Source organism: Periplaneta americana, chromosome 10, assembly GCF_040183065.1.
Source record: "Periplaneta americana isolate PAMFEO1 chromosome 10, P.americana_PAMFEO1_priV1, whole genome shotgun sequence".
Lineage (NCBI taxonomy): Eukaryota > Metazoa > Arthropoda > Insecta > Blattodea > Blattidae > Periplaneta > Periplaneta americana.
The window spans coordinates 56,070,749-56,082,009 of NC_091126.1; positions in this window are offsets into that span (position 1 = coordinate 56,070,749).

Here is an 11,261-nt window from a genome sequence, read left to right on the forward strand (position 1 = left end):
TCGAATTTTTGACCTCTAATCACTACCTGGTTCCCTTAAACGAATTAATATGATCATAGATTGCCTTTCCTACTTCTTCCTTAATTTTCCATGGTCTGTTTCCATGCTGACCTTTTCCATCACGAGGGGACACACCAGATTTCATACATTTTTTAAATTGTCATTAATCGTCGCCTTTTATTCCATGTACTGCCATGAACGCTTTTCTTCATATCGGTATTTCATGTACAATGTCCTCACGTTTCACTCTCACTCTGTAGTTGAAATTACACTCTCGAAACTGTGCTTCATCTTCATTCTTTCTTGATCGCCTTCGATAAACTGGAATTATTGCAATGAGGCCAGTCAGATGTAATGATTGTTGATTCCAATCTTCTAAATCATTAAATTGCTGTATAATACTTGATCTTTCTTTAGCACTTACTTTCTCAAAACACTTTAACTTACAGTTGCAGTCTTTTCCTACTTCATGTGATTGAACCCCTTAATTTCTTCATGACTGCAGTCATTCTCCCTCGTACTTGCTTTTTCTTAACACTTAGAAGTTGAAGATATCTGAGTTTCATCTTCAGATGAAGTACTCATCATTCAATAATATAATATTATTTAATAATAGTATTAAAACTTTACTGAAAAGTTTACAACACTTATACTGCTGAACTGAATTTCTCAAACTAAAAGGAATTATGCTTGTACATGAAGTTTATGCAGCAATAATGATTTTTCTCATTATAACAATAATGCAAAACAATGGAATATTATTTTTTCGCTCCAATTCCCTTCTTCTTGCTTTAACATGCATGCCGATCCATGAGGAAACTAAAAATTAAATCATACAAACAGTGGACAGAGCACATTATTTCCCTGTAGTGAGAGCATTTAGCACGTTCTTTCCCTGTACGCCAAATCTAAACCCTGCTGTAGCACTTGCACTATTCACATTATCACATTGGTCGATTAATAGCTTTGAACTACATGGAATCCTACATCACGTAGTATGCATAACTCATTTTTGAAAAAAAAGTGGACAAAGCACGTTCTTTTCCTGTGCTCTTCATAAGTGAGCAATGTTTGTAGAAATATGTTTTGCGACAGTCGACTGTACAGTAATTGTAACGCAGATGTGCTACATGCACATAACGGTTTTACTAATACAGAAAACGTTACTAATAAACCAAGCATAAGGGATGGATGTATAAACTGTCTGTAACTATACAATGGGAATTGCTTTGCTGTAGTTATATACACGAAACCCCTTGTTTAAGCGTTATATATAGAGAAAAAATGACCGCCCCTCTAACAGCTGTTCGTATTGACTGTCATTATATGATGGTGGTTGCCTTGTAACCACAGAAGAACAAACCAAAGAGCACAAAATAATTAGAATAATATTGCTCTAGCTTGTACTCTTTGACCAAAATATAGTGTGATAATCGAACAGAGCCCCTGTACTATCGATACTTAAAACGGCACATTAGAGCACTCTACCGAACGCAATAGAGAACCTCAGATATTCTATTACCTTTCGTAATGAAGTAATGACGAAACTATGACGTAGCTGTGTAACAGTTATACTGTTATACAGGACGTATGTAGTCATTATTAGTAAGGAATTTACACACGACTTATAAACGAGCTACACATTGTATAAGTATAAGATAGTTAAACGTCTGTATATAGAGTTTTTATTAGGAAGATAGTAAATGTATAAGTGAAATGTATTCGTAAAATTGCATAAATGTATGTATAAAATTTCAAATGTCGTAAATTGTAGCCTAATAAATGTTCAAAATCCTCTCTTTTTGACATGCCTTACCCTCTTTGTCGACAGGATCCTACATTTTGCGTACTATCCGCGACTCGTACGATTGTACAAGATAGTCTACCAAATTATTGCATTTGTAAGATCCAGATCGTGTGGTTGGCAACACTGGTTATATTTACTATTTATAACGAGGGGAAGAGAACATAATACATTTAAGCCTCAGTTTTTCTGAACCGACGCATGCGAGATGCGAGTCCCGCCTCGCACAAATCCGGACCACAGCTCGCATCTCGCAGCTATAGAAACCACTCACTATCCCTCGTGTAGTCGTAACTCGCACGTCGCATGCGTTGGTTCAGAAAACCAAGGCTTAATAATATAGCCCTAAGAACACCGATAATCGCTCGGTAAAGTGTACAGAAAATCTTTTATCTCGCTATGTTGCTTCCAAAGATTTTAATACTAAGTCAAAGTCTTCAAGATTATGTCATAGCAGAGAACTTTGTCGTCTGTTGCTATCTGGCTTTGGTGTTGGAAGTCCTCTTTGTTGTCGGGTAAATGCCAGTGCTTCGTTCTTCATAGTGGATTTTCAGAAACATTTCCAAATTGGTTCGGAGGGGCTCGGTGAAGGAATTAAACAGATTCATTTATGTGTTACTACTTGGTAAATCGCTTTTTTGTTGGAGTTGTGATTGTGTCACTTACATTTTTAGTAGATTATTAGTTCGTTGAAATCAATCTGATTAACCCCTAAATGAGTTTTTCCGAAGTCCAGACCTAGATAAAACGCTTTCTTGAACACGATAACGACAGATTCAACTCATTTCAATAAAATATTTAGCCCCGTTTTCAAGATTAAATTAACAAATACGCAATAAGTGCTCGTTTAATAGTAAGCTTATTTGATTTGAGATAGTGCTGTTTCACTCTGAAATATTTAAGTTAAGTAAATTTACGGGGTTTACAATATCATACGTATTTCTCATGTTGAGACATTACTCGTCTTCTGAATGGACATGATGAAATGATCAAGTTGAGATAATACCGCACGCACATACCACATACAGATGAGTGAATGATAAGAAAAAGCGGAAGTGTTTTTGTGAGCTCTTCGGTGTGGTTTTTGGTCGGCTTTAAAGTACAGAAGCAGCTTGTACATGTCACCCTCAGACTCTCGAAGACGTGTGTGAATGTGAGTCTCTGATACCCAATTAATCTTGTTAAAGTTTTGAAAGGATCTGAGTGGGCATGTCCAACAAACTCCACCTCATCGCTCCACGCTCTTCTTTTTTTATTTGGCGGTTTCGATCCCCTCCGCTTTCTAACGACGCAGTGGAACCCGGGTATGGAGGCCGAACAATGGGACCCAGGATAAAGGATATCGTCGTCGCTTCATTCTTACAGTTAACGTTTCATTATTTAAAAATTAAATTTTAATTATATTTTATTATTATACATTTTATGCACACATCGCTGCCTGCCACTACCACCACTACCACGATCACCACGACCACCACCACCCCAAGAATTAACTCCAGTCCACTTTTACTATTGCAGATGAAATAAGGGGGAAGTTGAGTGTGTTAGTTGAATTATAGAGGAAATGGGAGTACCCCGAGAAAACCCCTTTGAAAGGTCTGCTTTAGAGTGCTGCATTTGAGTTAAATCGCTCGCTTGAACTCAGTCGAGTGTCGCACCCTCGAGTGAGATACGATCGATCGTGATACGCTCGTAATAAATAGAAGCACAGTACAAGGTCATCTCACCGACATGTCTTATCTTGTATGGAAGGCGACAGATAATATACACATATGTTTTGCTCACACAGTAAAAATAAGGCTTTATTTTCTGCGTTTATGACAAACGTTTAATGGGACAGTCGATGGAACGTACCAAAACAGAAACATGAAATTATAAATAAAATAGTATGAAAAACTTCGATATACAGTTATTATTGCTAATTAATAATTATTCAATATTTGATTTACCACATATATAATATGATAGGTCCAAACATAGTGTTCCGCCTATATACTGCGACAATGTAGAAACGTTTTACAAAATATTATTGATATAGCAGTAGATTAATAACAATATTAGTACTGAGATAACATCACAGAAAATATAATAAAACGAATAATCATGCTGCACAACTGTTACAGACGCAAAGATTGATACACTAATTATTATTATTATTATTATTATTATTATTATTATTATTATTATTATTAATTTTTATTATTACTAGAAAACTTGATACAGTTTTTGCATTATCGTGATTGTGTTCTCCGTTTATAATAACTACATTTACATCCAATAACATCTATCAGATGTGGCAAAAACAAAATCATTCCTGTGTGGGGGGGAAAAAAATATTTACCTACAACATTTGTATTACATTTTAAAGCAAGTTTTGTAGTTGTACTATGAAGAGGTTAGTTAAACACTGCAAAGTTTTGAAATGATAAACATCTATGATGTTACTACACAGTTCACTGTAACAAGAACGAATGTCTAACGCTCGGCTTACATCGTTCGAGGATTTATCGCTCGTGACAATTTTACCCATCATGCATGTGCGCTACCTATCGGATTATGCTATGAACTACTTGGTGCTCGAGCGAAAACGTCCGATGCCGATGCAGACCTCTGGTCTGCTTCGTCCACAAATTCCAGAACCCGGGCCGCCTGGATGGAAAAGCAGCGCGCTAGCCCTTGAGCCACAGACGCGGTCTGTTATGGAATGATTTGTGTTAATTGTGCCGGCTGCGCTGTCCCTCACAACACGACTTGCACAAAAGCCAATAAGTCCGACTACCATACTTCTTGTGGTGGTCTTCCGTATCTGATAGATCCATCTGAATCGTCATGTCTGCGTTAAGGATGAGATCCTTGGGATTCAGATATATCTGCATATCTATGAATCTTCTAGAATCCACCACCATTGTTATCTACTAATATTACCAAACCGCGAGGTAAACCCGCCATGTTGGACGGCCAATCTGACGCCACACAAATATAGCAGGTGCCCTCATTTTCAAAACGAAAGTGATAAACTGATGATAAAAGGGTATTGTAGAGTGTTAATAGAATAATGGAATAAAGAGAGAAGAACTGAAAAATCCCGAGATATACCCTCACAATCTTCGACCACCGCAAATACAACACCACTGTCGCCGGGATTTGAAGTTGGGTCGACGGTTTTCGTAAGCCAGCGCTCTGTCAACTGAGGCATCAAGACAGCTAGTTATTTTTATAGGATTACTTTCCCTTGTCATAAACACATTTGTTCTGAGTTAGACAAGGTAATGTCTAATGTATTTTAACGTTTATATCAATATTAAATACTGATTTTCCTGTGTATGAAAGTATCAGCTCTTTTAAGTAAACTAGTAATTGTTGCATTTTTCTTGTAAGCATGAAATTTATTAATTTTTATTTAAAAAATAGTCATAACTTCTTAATCACTTAAAGCACAATTTTTAATTTGGTATAAAATATTGCATTACACAAGGGATTTTAATATTAGGAATCAAATTAGTCCTTAATATTTTCCTGCTTTACTGAATTGGGTTAAAACTGTATAAATTTAATTTTTACGTAAACTTGAGACGAAAATACTAATTTCTTCATGAACATCAAATAATTCAAATTGCCTGCCTCATTTAAGATACGACATTATCAAGGAAACCATCGTGTCTTAAAAATTGAAACAGTTTTAATCCAAGTCAGTGAAGCAGAATTTTTTTAGAATACATTTGATTCCTAATATTAAATTCCCCTAGCGCTGGCCTTCTATGCCCAAGGTTGCGGGTTCGATCCCGGGCCAGGTCGATGGCATTTAAGTGTGCTTAAATGCGACAGGCTCATGTCAGTAGATTTACTGGCATGTAAAAGAACTCCTGCGGGACAAAATTCCGGCACATCCGGGGACGCTGATATAACCTCTGCAGTTACGAGCGTCGTTAAATAAAACATAACATTTAATTTAAAATCCCCTAGGCAAGGCAATACGTTTACCAAAACTTTAAAATCCAACTTGAAATGGCTGAAAAGACGTTTTTAATAAAAATAAATAAATATTATGCTTACACTGAAAGTAGAATAATTAATACCTTTTTATCAAGAAAAGCTAGTCTTTTCTGATTTTCATCCAAAGAATTCGTTTTCAATAAAGATTAAGTAATACATATTACATAAGTAGGTCAATTTTAGACAAATATAAGTTCAGGAGGAAATGAAGAGTTCATATGGGTGTCCTTATGCTTTCCTGAAGTCCTTGTGACCCACCGGCGTAGCTACGGCGTCCTGATTCAAAGCTGCGCTCTTGCGTGGGTTAGATTCCCATTTGGGTTAATTACCAGGTAGAAATATAATCCTGGACCATTCTCCTCAACTAAAATCAGCTGGGACAGCCGGAGTTACCAGTGCTTCAGTTCACAGTTTTCAGTTCAGTACTTGTGCGCGGTTTATACTTTAGTACGTGACCTTGATCCGCCAGTTTGAAATGCATTAAAGAAACGCAAATATCTCCCCCCTCCCCCCGCGAATTATGTATATTGATTAAAAAATAATACGAAGATTTTAATGCATGCACGATTAGATGTTCACTTGGTACCCATCCAGAACAGTAGACTACCGGTAGCGTAAGTTATTGTTTCGTTCTATTTTTTATTTCGTAACGGCATTTGTTTCGTCTCTACTTTGTATTAAACACAGATCATACACTTTTCATTTCTTTTACCTGGCAGACTGGGAGGTTACTCTTTCTCATGCTCCTACTGGAGTGATATCTCTCGCAGCTGTTACTGACCCTGCGGCCTCTGGCCTCTACTTTATCGTCTATTCTTCGGGCTTCGGGTCGAGCTCGGGTTGATAATTATAAAATCTCGATTTTCGGGTCGGGTTCTCGTCTGGATCAGCTTGGGCCGGGTCTAAGAATTTCGGACCGTGTAGACCTCTAGTCCCAAGCCTTTCCTATATCAGTATCGGAAACCCGTACTACCCCCAGGACAGGGACCTCTCAAATTGCAGATTTAGATTTCACGGCGCTTCTACCGACGGCCTTCACATGCTTTGTCAGCGAACAACAGATGACAGCGTCTTGCCATCCTAACGACAAACACCAGCCATCTCCTCCCCGCCCCGTTCCGTGATCACTTGATCAAATCTCAGTCCCCCTCGCGTATGTGGTACCTAAGAGGTTACGTCCAATTTCGGCTTCCCCTTCAAAATTTTCTAGAGCTCCGTCAGTGGAGCAGCGTAACCCGGAGTGAGATTAGTGGCCAACAGGCTTGGAGCTCACATATTTAGTTTTGTACAGCCCCCAACCCCTTGCAAGGACGGGTTTTGCGTACCTTTTAAATTTGTCCTCCCAATTCTCTTTCGATTTTTCGATTTACTACCTCCAAGGCTTAACCCCAGCCTATTTTTACTATTGCGGATGATAGATGAAATGAGGGGGAGTTGGAGTGTGTTGGTGGAATGATAGAGGGAAACGGGAGTGCCTCGAGGAAAACCCTGTGCGACGTCTGCTTTGTCCACCACAAATTCCATCACGACCTCGCTGGGGATCGAACCCGGGCTTCCTAGACGGAATGCCAGCGCTCTAGCACTGTAGCCAAAGGCTATTAAGGTGTTACAGACTCACAACAGGAAAGAACAAGGTAATGAACCGTAGAATTGGTTGAAAACTGCGGTGTCCAAAAGTTTGAGTAGCATTGTCCTTGAGCTTGAAGTCGGCCTCTGTCGATTTAGAAGAGCGACGGCGAGATTGTACACGTGCTTTGGTCACCAATGGGTAGCCACTCCAGCATACTCGCGGACATCTTCTCCCTCACTCACAATTGGCGCAAAAGTGGAACAAATTTTCATATTGCACTCTGATAAACAAGTTAGCGCTTTAAATTTTAAGGAATTTAGTTTCGTCTCCGTCGAAGTACACTATATTTTTTAATAATCACTAGCACCCTTCCCAATATATCATTAACATATCATCATCATCATAATCATCATCATTGGCTAACTCAGTCACCAGCATCGTCATTTATTCATCAACACCATATGAACTTGGTTATAGTTTCCATCAATTCTTCCACCAGCACTGTCGTAATCTCTTTCACAACCACCGTCCGACGGATTTGGCTTAGGGCAGTGACCGGCATGTTCCGTGCTCTGTGACGTCATACCACGGAGCCGCCACGCTCTTTGCTCAGGAAACTCTGCATACTGAGCACAGCGAGGAGAGAAGGTTCAACCGAACAGTGGTGGTACGGCGCCTATGCAATGACAGCGCGATCCATTCGTCTGAGGTAGTATAGGAACAACACAATTACAATACATTTGTACGAAAACAAAACTGTACATCCGTGATAAATCAATGTAACAAAATATTTTGGTTTGTAATCAAATTTAATATAAAAAAATGTATCCCCGTAACATGCCATGAAGGCACTTGGGGGCATGGAGGTAGAGCCCCATGCTTTCCATGACCTCGGCACTAGAATAAGGTGGTGTGGTCGGCACCACGCTCTGACCGCCTTTTACCCCCGGGAAAGACCCGATACTCAATTTTATAGAAGGCTGAGTGAACCTTGGGGCCGTTCTGAAAGTTTGGCAACGAGAAAAAATCCTGTCACCACCTGGGATCGAACCCCGGACCTTTCAGTCCGTAGCCAGCTGCTCTACCAACTGAGCAAATTTAATATATTTATAATAATATGAAATTCATAATACAGCCAGCTGCAGAAGCGTTCACATTATGTAAATGAGGCTCCGAAAGTGCTATAAATATACAAATATAGAAATAAATAATTTAAGCAGTACTACAACACTTTGTCTACTCGGAAACTTGAAAACAGTTCAAGTGTTTTTAACAGACATTTTCCTACACAATATACAGATTGAACTATCTAGGCCCTAACTTGTGAGTAGTATGCAAAGTATATTTCAACTTTTGAAACACACCATCACTTTGTGTTACTATCGTGCCCAAGCTAAATGCTTTGTCGAGATCAAACTGTGTTATGGAGTATGGAGGAATGGCGAAGTGTTTGATTTGTGGCAAGCTGTTTCAGCATGTAAAGAAGTTCAATGTACAACGCCATAATTCTGTATGCCACACAAATGATTATGACAAATAGTAGTGCAGCAATTGAAAGATAAATTGTTAAGTGAAGCTAGTGAACACACTGTCAGTGAATCAATGGTAAGCTTAAGGCTTAAGATATAGGATTTCACTAGCCATTGCAAAGAACATGCGTTATCTTAATGACGGGGAATTTGCCAAGAATGTTGCCATCATGACCGCAGAGTAGTTATTCCCTAGCAAAATACAGAAATGTGATTCCATCAATTTATCTCCAAGAACTGTCGTATCATTGCTGCACTGACGCCACTGCGCTTGTGCGTGATAACAGTAATACGACTCAACTGCTCGCTCTTCCAAGCTCTTGAGGTCTAACTGGCTCTTACGTCATAACTGCAGCTTCTGCCGGCCACTGGCTTAGGGGTTGGCGAGGCAGGCTCGAGATTTGAGGCTGCACCCAAACGTAAATCCGAAACCGGTTTCGACTCTTCATCTAGTTCATTTTTCTCCATGTTTTAGCCAAACTTAAGGTATTGTCACAGTCTAGTATATACAGTCGCGAAGCTCAATACGTAGTAAATATGCAAACATTAGATAGTTGCTCACCACTAGGATCGCTAATATCGCCTCATTACAGGCAATGCAAAATAGTACCGTCATAGTCTATTGTTTCTAGCACCCTCAAAACTCAAGCTTCGTGACTGTATATAGTAGACTGTGGTATTGTCAGCTAAACATATCGAATCTTAGACTCATCTTGCTTAATACCACCTCGTTATGACAGATTTCATCGACGATGGACAAACTCGCATTTCATACAACGTCGTTAAGTAACTAATTATACAATATTTTCATTTTCCATGATCTGAATCACCATCGTGACCATAATTAAGGAAAACTTCCCTCGGATTATTATTTTTTCTATTCAGTCCTTTTTATACCATGCTCCTTTGTCACCAGAAAATATTGTCACAACTTCAAACTTTCTTAATAATAGTAGAGCATTGTTTAATGATATCATCAGCCAAAGGACGTTATTTGTAATAACATTTTATTTTGGAGTAGGGATGTTTGGGAAACGACGCCGCAGGCCAAGTGAAACAAGCACTATAAAGAAGATAAAATCAATTTTAACATGTGTACACAGATTTTTAGACAGCCGTTCGTCCGTGATGGTATAGATACAATTCTCACGATTTTTCCATTGCTGTATTCCTCATCACTATAATACTGTAACTTTAACACATTGTAAGCAAGCGGTGCTATAGCATTCGACTGTAAATCGAGAGGTCCCCGGTTGAAAACTGGATGCGCCCTAATATTTTACAACTAAATTTAATTCTTTCATGTAGTTATCAATAAAATAATTGTTTAAAGAATACAGTACCGGTCAAAGTTTAAGAAAACACTGAAATATCATGTAGTAGCACTTAGGATTTAAATGTTGGTGTAAAAGCGCTATATATTTTTTTCTGAGCACTTATATCTGTTAGTACATACTTGTTACATTTCATTGTTTTACGTAAAAGCAATGAATTTTTAAAGGTTCGAAGACCATACCAAAAAATCAGTTGTGGATATGCAGTATAATGTATTAAGTTTTCCCAGTGGTTAATAATATTACCATCCAGTGCTGTCATGGAGGTCATACAGGGTCATACATCATATGGGAACCTACAAGTTTTTTAATTAATCCAATGGGGAAAAGAAAATGTTGTCTGTATGGAGCCATACGGCATATGGGTGCCTAAGTTTTGTACGTGGAGATCTGTACAGATCTTAGATAATCTTTTTCTGTTCCTAATGTATTTCGTTTTTATGTCCATAAACAAAAATTGTCCACCTCTGCAGCAATGGAATCCAGAATTATATAAAGTAATGGTTGAAAAGCAAGAAGTGCTGCAAATACACACTCCAAGATTCATCGAGACAAGTGCGCTTCTACGGTGGTGCTACATGGTGTATTCTTTAAATCAGGCTTGTTGCACAATTAAAATGTAAAGCAAAACAATTTCTTTACTTCTTCTTTAGCATTAAAGAAATCATTAAATGACAGTAGGAGAGATAGAGAAAGGAGAGTAAAATATATTTCAAGGGAGAAAACAAGGGATAGGGCGTATGGCCAAGAGAAAAATGACCACGACAGAACTGTTACCACCGAAATTATTTGGTACGTTCAGTATTAGATGGATGTCAGTGTGGTACAAGAACAAGTCTTATTTTTTTACAAGGTGCATATGTTTTAAACCTTGGCTAAAATATATTTTTTTTTCTGTAGTTTTTCTCGTATTAGCAGTTAGATTTCTGAGTGCACAATGAAACTGCCTTGGACAGCGGTTTTTAAGATATGTTGAGGCCAACATCCATTCAAGACCGACTTCAATGGCACGCTTAACGATCTCGGTGCTA